The following is a 15,054-nucleotide window of genomic DNA, read 5'->3' on the forward strand; positions in this document are numbered from 1 at the left end:
GGAGATGGGTCTCGGGAATTTAAGGTCCGATGTTGGTTATGGATGATCCTTGGAAAATGTCCTTTAGTGCTGTTTTCTTATCAAGTGGGAATCCCGGTGGCTTTTCTTCTTGCCAGATTGGCAAAATTTGACTTAGCTTGGTCAAGAGTCTAGGACAAGACTGTGGTGGTCAGTAGTTCTATGGCTTGCTTTATATTTCCCGTTTCTCAGCAAATGTGTGTCTTCCTTCTGTGTTCACTGCTATGCACCTTGGACAAAATTGTGTGAACTTATTTTCCTTATGTTTCATCACCTTCTCAAATGTCCTCAAGACTCAAGATTAAAGGCAACACTGTTGGAGAACTCATTTTAAAGTGTAAACCCCTGGCTCCTACTATTCTTTCCTTTTGAGATCCTTAGGATCTAATCCAGGGCCTCATGCAAGTTAGACAAGCGTTCTACCCCTGGAGCTAACACCTGTGGTCTCCTGCAAGCTCCTATGGCCCAATGTTTACAGAGACTATATTTTTAAAGGTCTTTTTATCTTACCAAATTTCAGGTCACCAAAAATACAATAAAAAAAAAAAAAACCACACGAGGCAGTTTGTTCTGAAGATTGTGTTGACTCCCTAGGATCCTGTGTGAAAGCACTGACTACTTCTGTATTCCAGAGTGATCCTTCCTAAGTTTACCCCCCAGAGCCACATTCATGAAAGCAAGTTAGGGAACCAGAATTAGACACTCCATGGTCCCAAGATCAGGGAGGGAGGGCTACTGCCTAGAATGTCATCGATCAGGACATTATGGTAATAGCTAGAGGGAGAGAGCTTATGAGCCATTAAACTGCTTGGCTCCAAATATCTTAGGAGTAGGTTGTTCTGTTGTTTTTAATGTCCCATTTAACTGCCTACAATGTCTTAGGAGTGTCATCAGAGTGTCTTGAATGCAGCCTCAAGGTAGGAGGGATGTGGATGTTTCAGGAATAGTTAAAATAAAAGGATGGGCTGTTGGGGGACATTTCCATGGAGCTGTGCTGAGCAGGGCTGCCGTTATGCATTCTGTTCTTTTACTCTGTCTCACTGGATTCTGGAGACAGTGATTCGACAGCAAAGCTGGATGTAATTTTAGGCTCCGTCCATAAATGCTGAGATGACACCACGCCTCAGGAGGTAAAGTCCCTTACTTTTGCTTTCAGACAGCGCTTAGTAATGACATATGGCCTGTCATGAATAGACTATGGCAGAAGTGACTGTGACTTACAGACTAGGTCATAAAAGGGGCCGCAGCTGTTTCTTCATCCTCACTCTTGGATCTCTTGCACTATGAGGAGACAACTCATGCCGAACTTACCCAGCCCTGTGGGAAGGTCTGTGAGAAGGAGCTTAGCTTACCAACTGACACGTGAGTGAGCCATTAGTAGAGGACCCTCCAGCCCAAGTCAATCCTTTGGATGACTTCACCTTGGACAACTGAAGCCTCGTGATGCATCCTGGGCCAGAACCACCCAGCTAGACCACATGCAGATGATACACAGAAACTACACAAGATAATGAAAGCCTGCCATTTTAGGATACATTTGGGGATAGCTCTTTTTTTTAATAGCAGTGAATAGTGAATAAACAATATTTCAAATCTCTTCAGAACCTGGAAATACTTTTTCTTCTTCCATCCATCATGTGCGGTCTAGTTCCTAAGCCTGCCTTTGAACCAATAGCATACTTATACCACCATGCTTTCACATGGGTTCAGTAGACTTACTTGCCAAAAGGCATATGTAGCCCTATTCTCTATTTGGTGTTTATAACAGTAGACAGTCTTCTGAAATATGACCCACTTATCAACACTGCCTACAATTCTGCCTGTTACTCAATATGCATTCTTTAATATTGGGTGTTACGCCCCATATAAACATTTCCAGGTTGGAGATCTTTCTTTTCTGGACTACGTGAGAATCTTACTAACCACTTTGCCTAGGTGACCCATAATATATAGATTATTCCAGAGGCCTTGATGGTACAGCTGAAAGAGACATAACTCAGATAGACATACATCTAGGTCAAAACCTGTTTTCCTGTCCAGGTTTCTCTTGTAGCAAAGCTAAACATTATACAACAGCTAACATTTACTTAGGACTTGCTTATATGCCAAGGGCTATGCAGGGCCTGGACTTACATGAGTTCAGGTACTAAATATCATCAAGGGGAAGGTAGTGGTTACAAACATGGCTTTGGGGGTCACACTGCTTATCTTTGAATCCTGGCTCCACCAATAGCCTCTGTTTGCTTGCCTATCAAATATAGAAGATAATAGCACCTACTTCATAGGGCTGTGATAAAGACTGAAAAAGCATGTCAAACAGGATGCATATTTTCTAGTTCATGGTAAGCTCAGTCATTGACGACTATTATTTCCATACAGGTAAAGACACAGTTTCAGATTACTAAGTGTCTAGATCAAGATCATACAACTTGGGAAACAGAGAAGGAACTCAATTCTAGTTGTTTTTAGTGCTCAAACTCAATTTCTGCACAAAAAAAGTTTGTTTTAATGTGAACAAAGGGGATAATGTGAAGAAGAACATCTAGAATCCAGGGCATATAGAGAGACCCATTTCATAGAATACCAAGAGATTGAGGCCTCTGTACTTCCTCAGGAAATCCCTCCTTGGAAATAAGTATGTTGGGGGGGGGGTATGGTTTAAAAATTGAAATACTTAGTCAACGGGCCCAGTAATGCATATTCTGGAATGCTTTTCTCTCTTCAGAGTGTGTGGCCAGAGGTTCCCATAGAATGTGCTGGTCCATGCTCTCCTTTTCAGCACACGGATGCTGGTGGATGCGTACGAGCATAGACAACGACGCAGTATGGAGTCAGTAATAGAATACATGCTTTCTGTTGGAGTTATTCTCTTAACAGAATGGCCAGCTTCAATATGAAACCTCCCCCAAGGGAGGAAACACGAAGGTCCCAGAATAGACAAGAGAATTATTCAAGCACAAAAAAGTCTCCACAGAGAGGAGATATAGGATGATCCCTAACTGCACATCTACCCAGCCAGGCAGAAACCAACCTGTGAGCCAGATCTTTAGGGGAGTGAGTTCACTGCTTAATGGCTTTGATTCTGTTTTCCTGTAGTTTTCAAAGACAAATACTGCTAAGTATCTCTCTGTTCATGCTGCGGCGACACAGGGGAAATGTGTGATAACACTTGGGTTTAGGGGGTCAGCATTCCCTGTGAAGCCTGGAAGCAGCGGCTGGGCTGGAAGTTTGGAGATGGAGGTAGAAGAGGAAGTGCTTCACCACAGATGAGAGCTACCTGGGGATGTGGAACACTGGGAACAGCTTCTGATTTTGTCCCTCTTCCTCTATGGTTCCCTAGCTGCACACGGTTGCTGAGCTCGTGTCTTACGGGAAAGGGAGGGACTAATCGTCTTCCTACCCACTGTATAGAGACACAGTAAGATCAAAGCAATCCCTTGCTGACTTTACTACAGGGAGGCTTCAGAGACCATGGCTCCTGAGTTAAGCCACGAAGCCAGGGTATGCACAATGCTGGTTGTTAAGAATCTAGCCTAAATTGTTTGTGTATCCACAGTACCTAACATCACACTTCTAGTAGGAGCCGTGGAAATACTTATGGTTTGATTCATGAAAAATATTTTAATCATAAGTCAGCCATCCACAGGTTTACATTCTCCTGTAACATAAATGACTAGCTAGTTGTTTAAAAAGCAAGCATGGTGGAGAAGTTCCCAAGAAAACATTTAAAGCCTGGTGTGGCTGTGTCTCGTTCTTGTAATCCTGGAACAGGGAAGACTGAGGTAGTAGGATTGTCATAAGTTTGTGGCCATCCTACCCTAACAATGAATTGAGACCCTGTCTCTAAATAAATAAATAAATAAATAAATAAATAAATAAATAAATAGAAATAGGAAAACCAAAAAAGGGCAGGCATGTTTTAGTGGTGAGCTGTGTTCCTCATTATGTTTGGTGATTATTAACTCACTAGTAGTTTATAGTTATTCTACCTCTTTATAAGAATATATCAACATTCATGAAATAAACCTAGATAAGAAGCAACTGCATCCTAAGTAGTCCTTTTGGCCTCTCACCATTGGTAACTATTATACAATGGGCCTTTGTATAAACACACTCTAGAGCTTATTACAAGGATTATTTAGATTAAAATCTGCCAGGTGCTTCAAGTTTTTCTCAGAATTCTTTTATAAATAAAAATGGCATTACGTGGTTTTTTTTTTTTAATCAATCTCAAAGAAGTGTGCTTCATCCGGTCCTGCCAGAATGAAACGTAACAAGCTCACCCATCGTGGAATTGCTTGTGTTCCCCAAAGAAAAACAAAACAAAACCCAAGAGTAAAACCAAGCTGAAATTACCTTTAATGGCTTTAAGATGATTACAGGAGCACATGTGACTGAGCAGGAATTACTACCTTAACCACAAAGAATTTGGTGTATGATTTATGCCACACTATAAGATCTCATTGCAGTCATGCCAGATGATAATTACATATAAACTCTATAATTACTATAGCTATTTTATGGAGGAACAAAGATTTACTATCCTCTTTGTTATTTACATTTTAGTAATTTATATTATGTTCACTTACAAATAAGATTAAAGGCAGCCTTCCCCTTTTGTAGGCTTCGTCATAACAATGTAAATGCTAAATTATTTCCCCAATATCAAGTACTGTTTAATCTCCTTTGTGTGCACAGAGACACAAAGACACACTAGTTATAGATAGAAGGCAACACCGACTGTCTGGCTTCCTTGGGAACCCCCGCTCTTTAGCTACCAGCTGTCCTCTGATCGGAATCCTGTCTCTAGTGACCTACTCAACTCAGGCAGGCAATCTTCACCCTCAGCCAGAAGGAATAGCTCTGAATGTTCTAAATTATATGTAGGCTTCTGGCCTGAACTCTGGAGCAGGCCTGATCTTGGAAGAGGGTAGATAAGAGCCTCATTGTTTTTACAATGGAGCCTGTCTGGCAGGTGGCCAACCAGGCTTGCTTGGGGCTGTAGAGGTTTCCTGGGACTTGGGACTTTGATTTATTGTTACCTGTTTACCTGGCAGTGAGCATAGATTTTAGAACCTGGATATGACTGATTTGCTGGGTGGGGAGAGAAACTAACCTGGGAAAGATACTTTGTGCCTTTTGGAACCTGCAGCACCTTGAGCTGGGTGTTCTCAGGAAACTCAAGGAGGAACTGGTGTGGCCTTGGAAGGAATGTCAGAGGTGCCCAAGAGTGAGGGCAGTCACAATCAGGCAGGACTACAGTGGCCTCAGAGCTCTGGAGTCATTTAGGCCAGTCCTTAGGTCAACTAGCTCTTGCAGTTTTGCAGGTGTGGAACCAGGCCTATGCTAAACAACCGTGGCCAGAAACTGAATTATCTCACATATCCTGAGGGTATGGTGTCCTGTTCTCTGGAGGTTGTTTTCCAGGAATTAGCGACTAGAGACACCAAACTACCTTAGAGCTAAAACAAGGATGCCCAGGAGTTTTAAAGAACAGTTTTCTTCTCCATTGTGCAAGTTTCCCTCCCCACCAACCCCACAGCTAGCTAACTCTTGCCTAGGTCCACTCCAAGCCCCTGTGGACCTGCTCGATCACTCTTATCCCCACTCTATTTTCATTCCTTTTCTTTCCCTTCTCTCTTTTGTCTCTTCTCTTCCTACCTTCCTTCCTTCTTCAACAAATATTGTGTGAGTGTCTAACAGATGCCAGTCATTAACTGTGGCACTTAGACTCTAGAAAGAAGAGAAAGCCCAGATGAGAGGCCATTCCTCAGCCCTGCTGTTCATCGCTACGACTTCTAGATCTTTATTCTGGTCCCTCCTAGATCAAATGCAGATGGCTGCTGTTTATATGTAATGCGTTTTTAAAAGGTTTTATTTATTGTTATTGCATGTGTCTTTGTGTTTTATCTGCACATATGCATGTGCACCATGTACATTCTGGAAGCCAGAAAGGCAATGAATCACCCTGGCCCTGGAGTTACAGATGGTTGTGAGCGGCCATATACATGCCAGGAATTGAACCCCAGTCCTCTAGAAGAGCTCAGTGCTCATAGCCACTAAGCCATCCCTCTGGCCCTGACTTTTTTCTTTTTTCTTTTTTTTTTAAAGATTTATTCATTTATTATATATAAGTACACTGTAGCTGTCTTCAGACACACCTGAAGAGGGCATCGGATCTCTTTACAGATGGTTGTGAGCCACCATGTGGTTGCTGGGAATTGAACTCAGGACCTCCGGAAGAGCAGTCGGTGCTCTTAACACTGAGCCATCTCTCCAGCCCGACTTTTTCTTTTTAATGTTGCCTGGTTGGCCTTCAACCCTCAGTTTAATGTCAGCCTCCACCCTCAGTCTTGTGAGTAGTTGAGGTTGCTCATCATGGATTATTTACATGTAGTTTTAGAAGCGAACACACAAAATAATGTATTCTTTATTCACAGCCAATTTTTAGTTTTGCATTCTGGGACACTCATTGTAAGCTCTCACCAGATGAGCTCTGTAGATAAGGAGCCCCATCCACTGCGTTCCTGCAGGAACGTTGCTTGTGCTGCTGCTGCAGCTGCCTCTCCTCCCGAGCTGTGGCCTCAGAACCCAGCATCCTGTCTTCGCTCTGTCAATGATTTGGATATATTTTTTTTAATCTCAAAATACATTACTTTGTATTTTCTTCCATAAAAGCTCATTTATGGGTTGTCTGATTATATGGTCAGATTTCTGGGCTCTTCCTGTAAAAGGCCAGATAACGAATAATTTTAGCCTTGTGGAAGAACTGAAGTGTCTGTGACATCCGCCCTGCTGTTGTAGCATGAAGGCTCACACAGAAGATAGTAAGCCAATGACAGTGGCTTTTCTGGAAAAAAAAATCTTATTATAGAAATGTTTCATGTCGTTTTTTTATGTATTCTATGTAATTTTTACTTGTCATAAAAATACGGTTTTTCTATTTCTTCCAGCCGTCCATTATTAATTGTAAAAACTGTTCCTTGTTTGGAGGTTGTAAAAAGCAAATAGGCAGAGGCTGGATTGGTGTCCAGGGCTTGATCTAGGGCATCACTATTTAGTATTGTAGCCAGCAACTCTACACACAGTCTGCCTTCCAGATCACCACACCGGTGCCAGTGACCCGCCCCCCAGCACTGATGTGAGGGGTCAGGCTTTTTACTTGGTTCTGTTCATCTTTCCCCACCAAAGACTATTAAGGCACCAATGTTTAGATTTTTCAGTGGTCCTTGTTTAGGTGAGATGTAGCTGAGGATCCTCACTTCTGGCTGTCCCAAGACATCCCTGTTAAAATACCCCAAACCTTTTAAAACAAAGATGACTGAGTCTGACCATTTCCCCCTAAACTCAGGGACTCTTCCTGTGCCCCTGGGCTGTAGCCACACTGAGTCTCCGAGTTAGGATATGTACTGTGGACCTTGGCATGTGCAGCATCCTTGTTTGGAATGTTCTTTGTCACTACTTCTTTAACTCAGGTAAGCTTTAAACGACTCTGACCCAAGGGAGCCATCCACTGTACCAGTCCAGATGAGGCCCTAGTTGTAGGTCCGCTACACTCCTGACTCCCTTCATTGTGAGTGGTGTTGTCTCACCGATGGCTGCCTCTAACTCCTTGTTAGTAGTCTCTAAACTTCAAGAAAGTAGGCTCTTTGCTCCCTACTATGTAGCAGTGGATCTGGCAAAGCCAGAGCTCAACAGGCACCCACTGGGGCCTCAGCCTGCTGCCTGGGACATTGACACCTCTTGGCATAGTCTCCCCCATACAAGCAGACCCAGTGGCCTTGAATGAAATATAAGATCGGTTTTTGTCTCCCTCATTTGAATGGTCTTGGTGACTTGTATTCTTAGACCGTGCTGATTTAAATGAGATGATGTCCATGCCGTACACGTGATGGTCGTGCTGACCCAGACACTGCTTGGTTACTGTTATCTCTCTTCCCATCTTACCCTTCATTGATGTCAAAATCATGGTTGCTTGATCCCCAAGTACCGTTTTTCCAGATTGTTAAGCATGCAGTGCTCCGCCCTTCTGGTGAGATGCCTAGCCTGTTTCCACAGAGAAAAGCACTCTGATTACAATGCCACCCTCTACTCTCTGTCAGGATCAGTCACTGGAATCAATAGGCCCCGCCCTTTGTTTTAATTTTGAGCTATTTCCTTATTGTTTCACATACCATTTTAATCCCATGCAATTTTTATGCCAGCCTGTCCCTTGACATGTTTCAAAGGTTTTATGAGGTCTCTATGCTAAACAGTTTTTTACCTACATACTATTACTTCCTCAAGAATTAAGCTGTCTGAGTTTTCTTTAGACATCTTTACATCCTTTTTTTCATAGGCCTAGTCTGCTTATGTTACAAGTTCACCATGACTTCCCCTGTTCCCTTTGAACTTTTTAAATTATAATGTCATGCAGTAAAGATTTCACTGTTTTAAGTTCACTATGCTAGAAAACCTTATATAATTTAGTTAACTTAATCCTTATAGTAATTAGACATATGAGAGTAGGAATTGAAAAATGTGACATTAAAGTTAACGTGAAAGAAACCAGTTTGCAGAGGAAGCTTGAAATCCCTTCCTCATCCTGCTGTCATCTAAGGAACAAGAGCATAATAAACAAAAAAAGCACAAGAAATAAAAACAGGAAGTGTGGGACTATAAAAGGCCATATGCTGAATGATTGGATACCCTGGGGACTTGGTCTAGTTTGCTTTCCATTGCTGCAATAACCAACAGCAATGAGTTCCCCCAAGGCAGGAGCTGAAGCAGGGCAGGGACCAGGAGGCAGGAACTGAAGCAGAGACCACAGAGGAGCACTGCTTACTGGCCTGACCTCCCTGGCTTCCCCAGCTACCTTCCTTTAAACCCAGTAGGACGTGCCCAGGGTGGCACTGCCCATAGGAGGCTGGGATCGCCTATATTGATCCTTAACCAAGAAACTGTCCTACCGACTTGCCTATATGTCAGTTTTATGGCATAAACAGCACAATTAAGTTTCATACTTCCCAGATGACTTTAAGGTCACATACATACACACACACACACACACACACACACACACCCCTACACACACACACACCTACACACATACAACCACACCTATACACACATACATACACACACATACACACACATACACACACATACACACTCATACACACACACCTACACACAAACACACACCTACACACATACAACCACACCTATACACACATACATACACACACATACACACACATACACACACATACACACTCATACACACACACCTACACACAAACACACACCTACACACACACACACACACACACACACACACACACACACACACACACACCCTACACCTATCTCAAGGCTCTTTCTTTAGCTCACCATCCTGCTTCTCTTCCTGGGAATGGTTTTCCTTTCTTTATTAAAGTGTCTCTTCTCTTCCACACCTAACTAAAAAGGCAAGGCCTTTTCTCTGCCCCTCTCCTTGGCAGCCACTGAAATTTTCTGCTAATCTGTACTATGTTTTTCTTTTATACTCAGATAAAATTATTCTCAAGCTCCCTTCTGAGTCCATTTTTATTTTTTCTACTTAATTATTTTTTTATTAAGTAGTAAATTTATTAAGACTAAAGACCCCTGATAGGAACACCAACTTTCCTGGTAACACTGTTGTTGCCATTCTATACAATGGGTAGAATTTATCCATGATTTGTCATGGCAATGGAAATCTATGGAATGAAGGCTTGTCTGAGGTTTGTCTGAGCCCAGTGCAGTCATGGTGTCTGCTTCTACATTTTCTCTTATGTCGGCTTTGGTGGTTAGGTTGGCTTTGGTTAGCGATGTCAGTGGATGTTGGCTTTGGTGGTTAGTGATGTTCTCAGGAATGGTATGCATATCATTTGTTTCTCTTTTCAAATTTAAATGAGCAGCTACAGATTTTGGCTAATGATCCTTCAGTGTTGTGTTGGGCTCCAGAAAGAACTCAAGTGTTGTATTTAAGCTTATCACTTGTCTGTCCACGCCCCCCCCATCCAATATTTCGTAGAGGTCCTATACCAGATATGAGCTATGTACTGAACATAGGCCAAAGCTTAAATCTCTAGTTTCTGGAAAGTTCCTGCGAGTTAGAGACAGTTGACAGAGGGTGGAAAGAGTGGATAGGATAGATCACAGAGCTACAGAAGGACTTCCTGTGAAGACACTGCCCTGAGGCAACTGCTCAGATAGGGAATTCAGGAACTCTCAGATTCATGCATGCCGAGATGTGAGTGGTGGGTGGAAGTGGTTTTCGGCCCTGGTCTGCTGTGGTCTGTGGTTTACTGTGTCTCAGTTCCCTTCCCTGTAAGCTGGTGTGTTCCTGCTTCTCTGACACTCTCAATTTCAAAGTCAATTTTAGAGAATTTCTGGTGTAGATATTACCTTTTGGGTTCTCTGTAGACGTACGTAGCACCCTATTTATCTCAGTTGCTAATAGAATTGCTACAGTGGCTCATTGTATGTGTGTTGTGTGTGTTGTGTGTGTGTATGTGTGGTGTGTGTGTGTGTGTGTGTGTGTGTGTGTGTGTGTGTGCATTTCTTGAGGATCCATAGTAAACTAAGCATGTTGGTCAGTGTGGGCTGTGATTTCAGAATATCGTAGACTTTAGTTTTACACTTCTAGAGAAATTGAAGACCGAGGTCAAAAACATTCACTGTTTGGTAAGGATCCTCTTTCTGGTTATGGTAACCATCTTTCTGTGTCCCACAGTGGGCAGAGACCAGGGAACCCTTAAGGATCTCTCCTGTTACTGATTTCATGAGGTCTCTATCTGCACGAAATGCATTATTTCCCGAAGGGTCCACATGCCTTAGAGTTTATGCTTTCTGCCCCAACGTGCTACAAAAGGGAAATTGAACTGGTCAGTTCCTCTCTTTAATTCCATCTCACTTTAACATCCCCCCAATTTCACCAGAAGTCTGAGTCTCATTTCCTTTTGCCTTTTTAGAGTATATGTCACCAAGATAAAGCGAGTTTGAAACTCCCAAATTCGGTCTCTGAGGATGCTGTAGGACCTCCACCCTTCGCCTGGAGTTTTGACAGTGATGCTCACTAGAATCCTTTAATGATCTTACCAGTGAGGTCACTGGCTCTGTGTGTCCATCTACCTGTCAGGAGGCTTACACTGACCCTTAGCGTCTTCTGTAGATCCACTGTGAGGAACTAATAATTACATGAGGACAAGAAGTGCTGGACAGGCAGGAGGGTTTACAAGAGTGTTATTTCACTATGTTGTATGGGTGTCTGAACCTTACATTGTCACTTTTTTCTTTTGCTTAATCTATCCATTGCATGGTAGCAAAATGAGAATTTGCACTTAATTAGCACATATTGATTGTATAAAGCAATGGACTTCATAGCATTTTTTCTGCATGGTTTTATATATATATATGTGTGTGTATTACATATTATATAATTATAATATCAAATATTAAATATAAATTAAACACCTTGATGATATTCACTCATCTGTATCCTTTCTTTCTCTCTTTTCCCCCTCCCCCTTCCATCCCCAAAATCCCCCTTTCACGTATGAGGGAAAACATGTAGTATCCGCCTTTTGTGAGCCTGGCTTATTTTACTTATCTTGATACTCAGTTCTACTCATAGCCCTGCAAGTTGTATTTATTTCTTCTAAATTTTCTTATTTAAGACCAAATAAAACTCCATTGTGCATATATTCCACATTTTTCCCTATCCTTTCATCCTTTGATGGGTACCTAGACTAATTCCATAGCTTAGCCATGTGGCAAATCAAACAATGAATGTAGGTGTGCAAATGTCTCTATAATAATGCAGGTGTCTTTATAATAAAATGGATTTGCAGATTTACCCAGAAGCTGACACTGAAATTCCCCTTGGACCAAGGACATTCTATGGTTTTGTTGCAAAGGGACGTTTCTGAATCAGTTCACACTTGTGCCTTAACATCACCACTGGTATGCCCTTCACCAGTGTCTCACAAACGGAATTCTTAAGCCAACAGCCTGCAAAGCTGTTTGGGGGTAGTTAGTTGGAAAACAGAACAGGGGATATCTGTCCCCACCCCATCACCATTTTAACTTAATTTTTGTAGCATTAAATAGAATCATGGAGTCAGTTTATCTGCCTTTTCTATTCACACTGAATTTTTCACTTTGTTTATCTACTTGTGCTTATGTCTATGGGCACATCTGTGTGGGGATCAGAGGACAACTTATGGGAATTTGTCCTCACCTTCCGCCATCAAGGTTCCAAGAGTCAAATTTATATTATCAAGCTTGGTGGCAAGCACCTTACCCCTAATCCATCTCATTGGCCTTTGACCTGAAATTTGGATATAAACATAATTCTGGTTCTTTGAATTATATACACATATATTATAGAGTGATTCATTCATACTTGGTGGTTTCTTCTTTCTAATTTAATTTTTATTTGGATTTGCATTTTTGGTCCTATGGGGTGTTAAATGGATGTAGGGACCTTCAGTCGGGCCATTCTTTTCTTATTGTTCCTAAGCGAAATGTGAGGCTTCTCTTTAACGACACTGATCTCTTTAACAGTTGCAGGTGCTTTGCCTGTACCCATCCTGTCCCAACTTTAAGCAGATTCACATTTATTTCTTCAACTCATTATATTTCAGAATCTTTTTGTTCCCCATCTTGCTTTGAGACATCACCACACCCTTAACTAAAAGATGCGAGCAACGGCTATGCCGTAGCCTGTTACCATATTTCAAACTTTTCTGCCATGTTATTTAACCTCTTACTTTTGAATTCTGCCTCACTCAAATGTTTAGAATAGTGGCAGAGTACAACCAGATTCTCGGTCAGAATAACATGAATGCTTTCTAGCCCAATTTCCTATGGAGTCCTTGCTTGTATTTCTCTGAAATGTCCTAAGTATAGTCGCTGTCATCAGCATGTTTCTTGGCATTCTGTCCCCTATGAAACAGGGTTGAAAAGCAGGGTGAAATTTTAGGGCATGAGAAGAAAGGCTCTTAGAATCCAACTGAAGCTTCTTGTCGGAGGAGAAGCAAGAATTCTAGTACAATTATCACTTGTTTATCTTCCCAGCCATAAACCTGTAATTTTCTAGGACTCTGTACTGGTTGGTTTTGTGTGTCAACTTGTCACAAGCTTGAGTCATCAGAGAGGAAGGAACCTCAGTTGAGGAAATGGCTCTAAGAGACCCAGCTGTAAGGCATTTTCTTGATTTGTGATCAATGGAGGAGGGCCTAGCCCATTGTGAGTGGGATCTATAAGAAAGCAGGCTGAGCAAGCCAGGGGAAGCAAGCCTCCAGGTTCCTGCCCTGTTTGAGTTCCTGTCCTGATCCTTTGGTGATGTGCAGCAATGTGGAAGTGTAAGCCACACTAAACCCTTTCTTCCCGGACTTGCTTTTTGGTCACGGTGTTTCATCATGCCAATAGAAACCCTGACTAAGACAGCCTCTCTCCAGAAACTCCATTTATAGGAAAGGAGACGCCCGGATCCCCTTGGGCAGCCCTAGCAGCTTCTGGTTTTACCTGGTCAGATCACAGTTCATCCAAGGCATCCCTGGAGCCAATGAATGCATCTCTTTGATCAAAAGATGAGAAAGGAGGAGGAGGGGGCTGCGTTGTAGCAATGTCTTTAGATGTGACCGGAGAGCCACAAAAACGGTATATGTGTTTCTAAGAAAGTTGTCCACGTTCCCTTAAGGATCCTGTACCCTCACTCAAGTGCATCTTATTTCCTTCTACTGTCCATTGGGATGCACATAAGGATCTGGGCATGTCTTAACTTTCTTCAGAGCTCCCTTCTTTATTCAAGTCTATGTTTGATAAAACCTCCAACTCTGTTTTGTAATCTGACTGGTCCTGGAGTTTTTGTTTTTGTTTTTGTTGAATCCATGAACTCTGTGTTGGCTTCACACAAGGTCCCTAAAACTCTAGGGGAACTCCTTAGGTTACTGACAGCCTGACTCCCAACTGAGGCTGTGACTCGCTCCCTCACCAGTGACATGCCACATTCCCAGAATGGCTGGCACATACATTATAGTACTGCTTTTAGCCTGCAGCTCCAAATTTCTCTGTATTCCTCTTTTAATTCAACCCTGAAGTCCTACTAGCCATGTGGTCAGGTTTGCCACAGCGATGGCCTCATTCTTGGTGCCAGTTTTCCGGACCAGCCACTTTTCCTGTTGCTGTGGCAAAAGCCTAAGAGGACAATTTAAGGAGAAGGTACTCATTATTGGACGGTTTCACAGAAGGCATGGTGGTTGAATGGGATCCGTCCCTGGGAACCTGTGGCGTGGCTTGTTCACATCTTTGTAGACGGCTTCCCAGAGATCTTGGCCTCGAGCTGGAATGGATGTCACTTTCAAAGCATGACTCTAGAGACCACTTTTTCTGGCTAGGTCACACTTGCTAAAAGTTCCAAAACAGTGCCACCATCTAGAGACACATGAACCTGTGGGGGACAGTCACATATAAGCCTTAACACTGCTGCTTCCAGTCTTTCCACAACACATAGTGGTTTTTTGTTTTGTTTGTTTTGTTTTCTAGTCCACCAGTTGAATGAAGAACTGAAGACACGAAAGCTGGCCCCAGGTCCCTAAATGGCTGGGCAGAACCGAGTGTCCAGACCTTTCTGACCGATGTGGGGATATGTTGAGAAATGTGTTTTTGGTGAGCCTTGGAAATAGACTGCATCTGTTACATCAACATCTGCCATTTGCCCTAACTGCTGAGGGGATCTTTGAATGCCTCTGCTCCTGTCATGCACAGTTCCTCGGCTAGGAGATGGGACAAGAGTTATTGTTGACCCATTCTAGTAATCATTATAATTCTTAATGTTTCCTTTTAGTAAATTGCCCTGAAGGTTCTGCTATCATTTTAAGATTTTGGAAAACAAATTCACTGGGTTCTTAATGCTAAAAGCTTTTAAAAGATTAAAAACAAAATAAAACCTTGAATTATAAATTTGTATCGTGAACATAGGACTTTAGTAGATAAGGTTAGCATAGGGCATTGATACTGATGTGTCCT

Source organism: Rattus norvegicus, chromosome 3 (genome assembly GCF_036323735.1).
Source record: "Rattus norvegicus strain BN/NHsdMcwi chromosome 3, GRCr8, whole genome shotgun sequence".
In the NCBI taxonomy this organism is placed as follows: domain Eukaryota; kingdom Metazoa; phylum Chordata; class Mammalia; order Rodentia; family Muridae; genus Rattus; species Rattus norvegicus.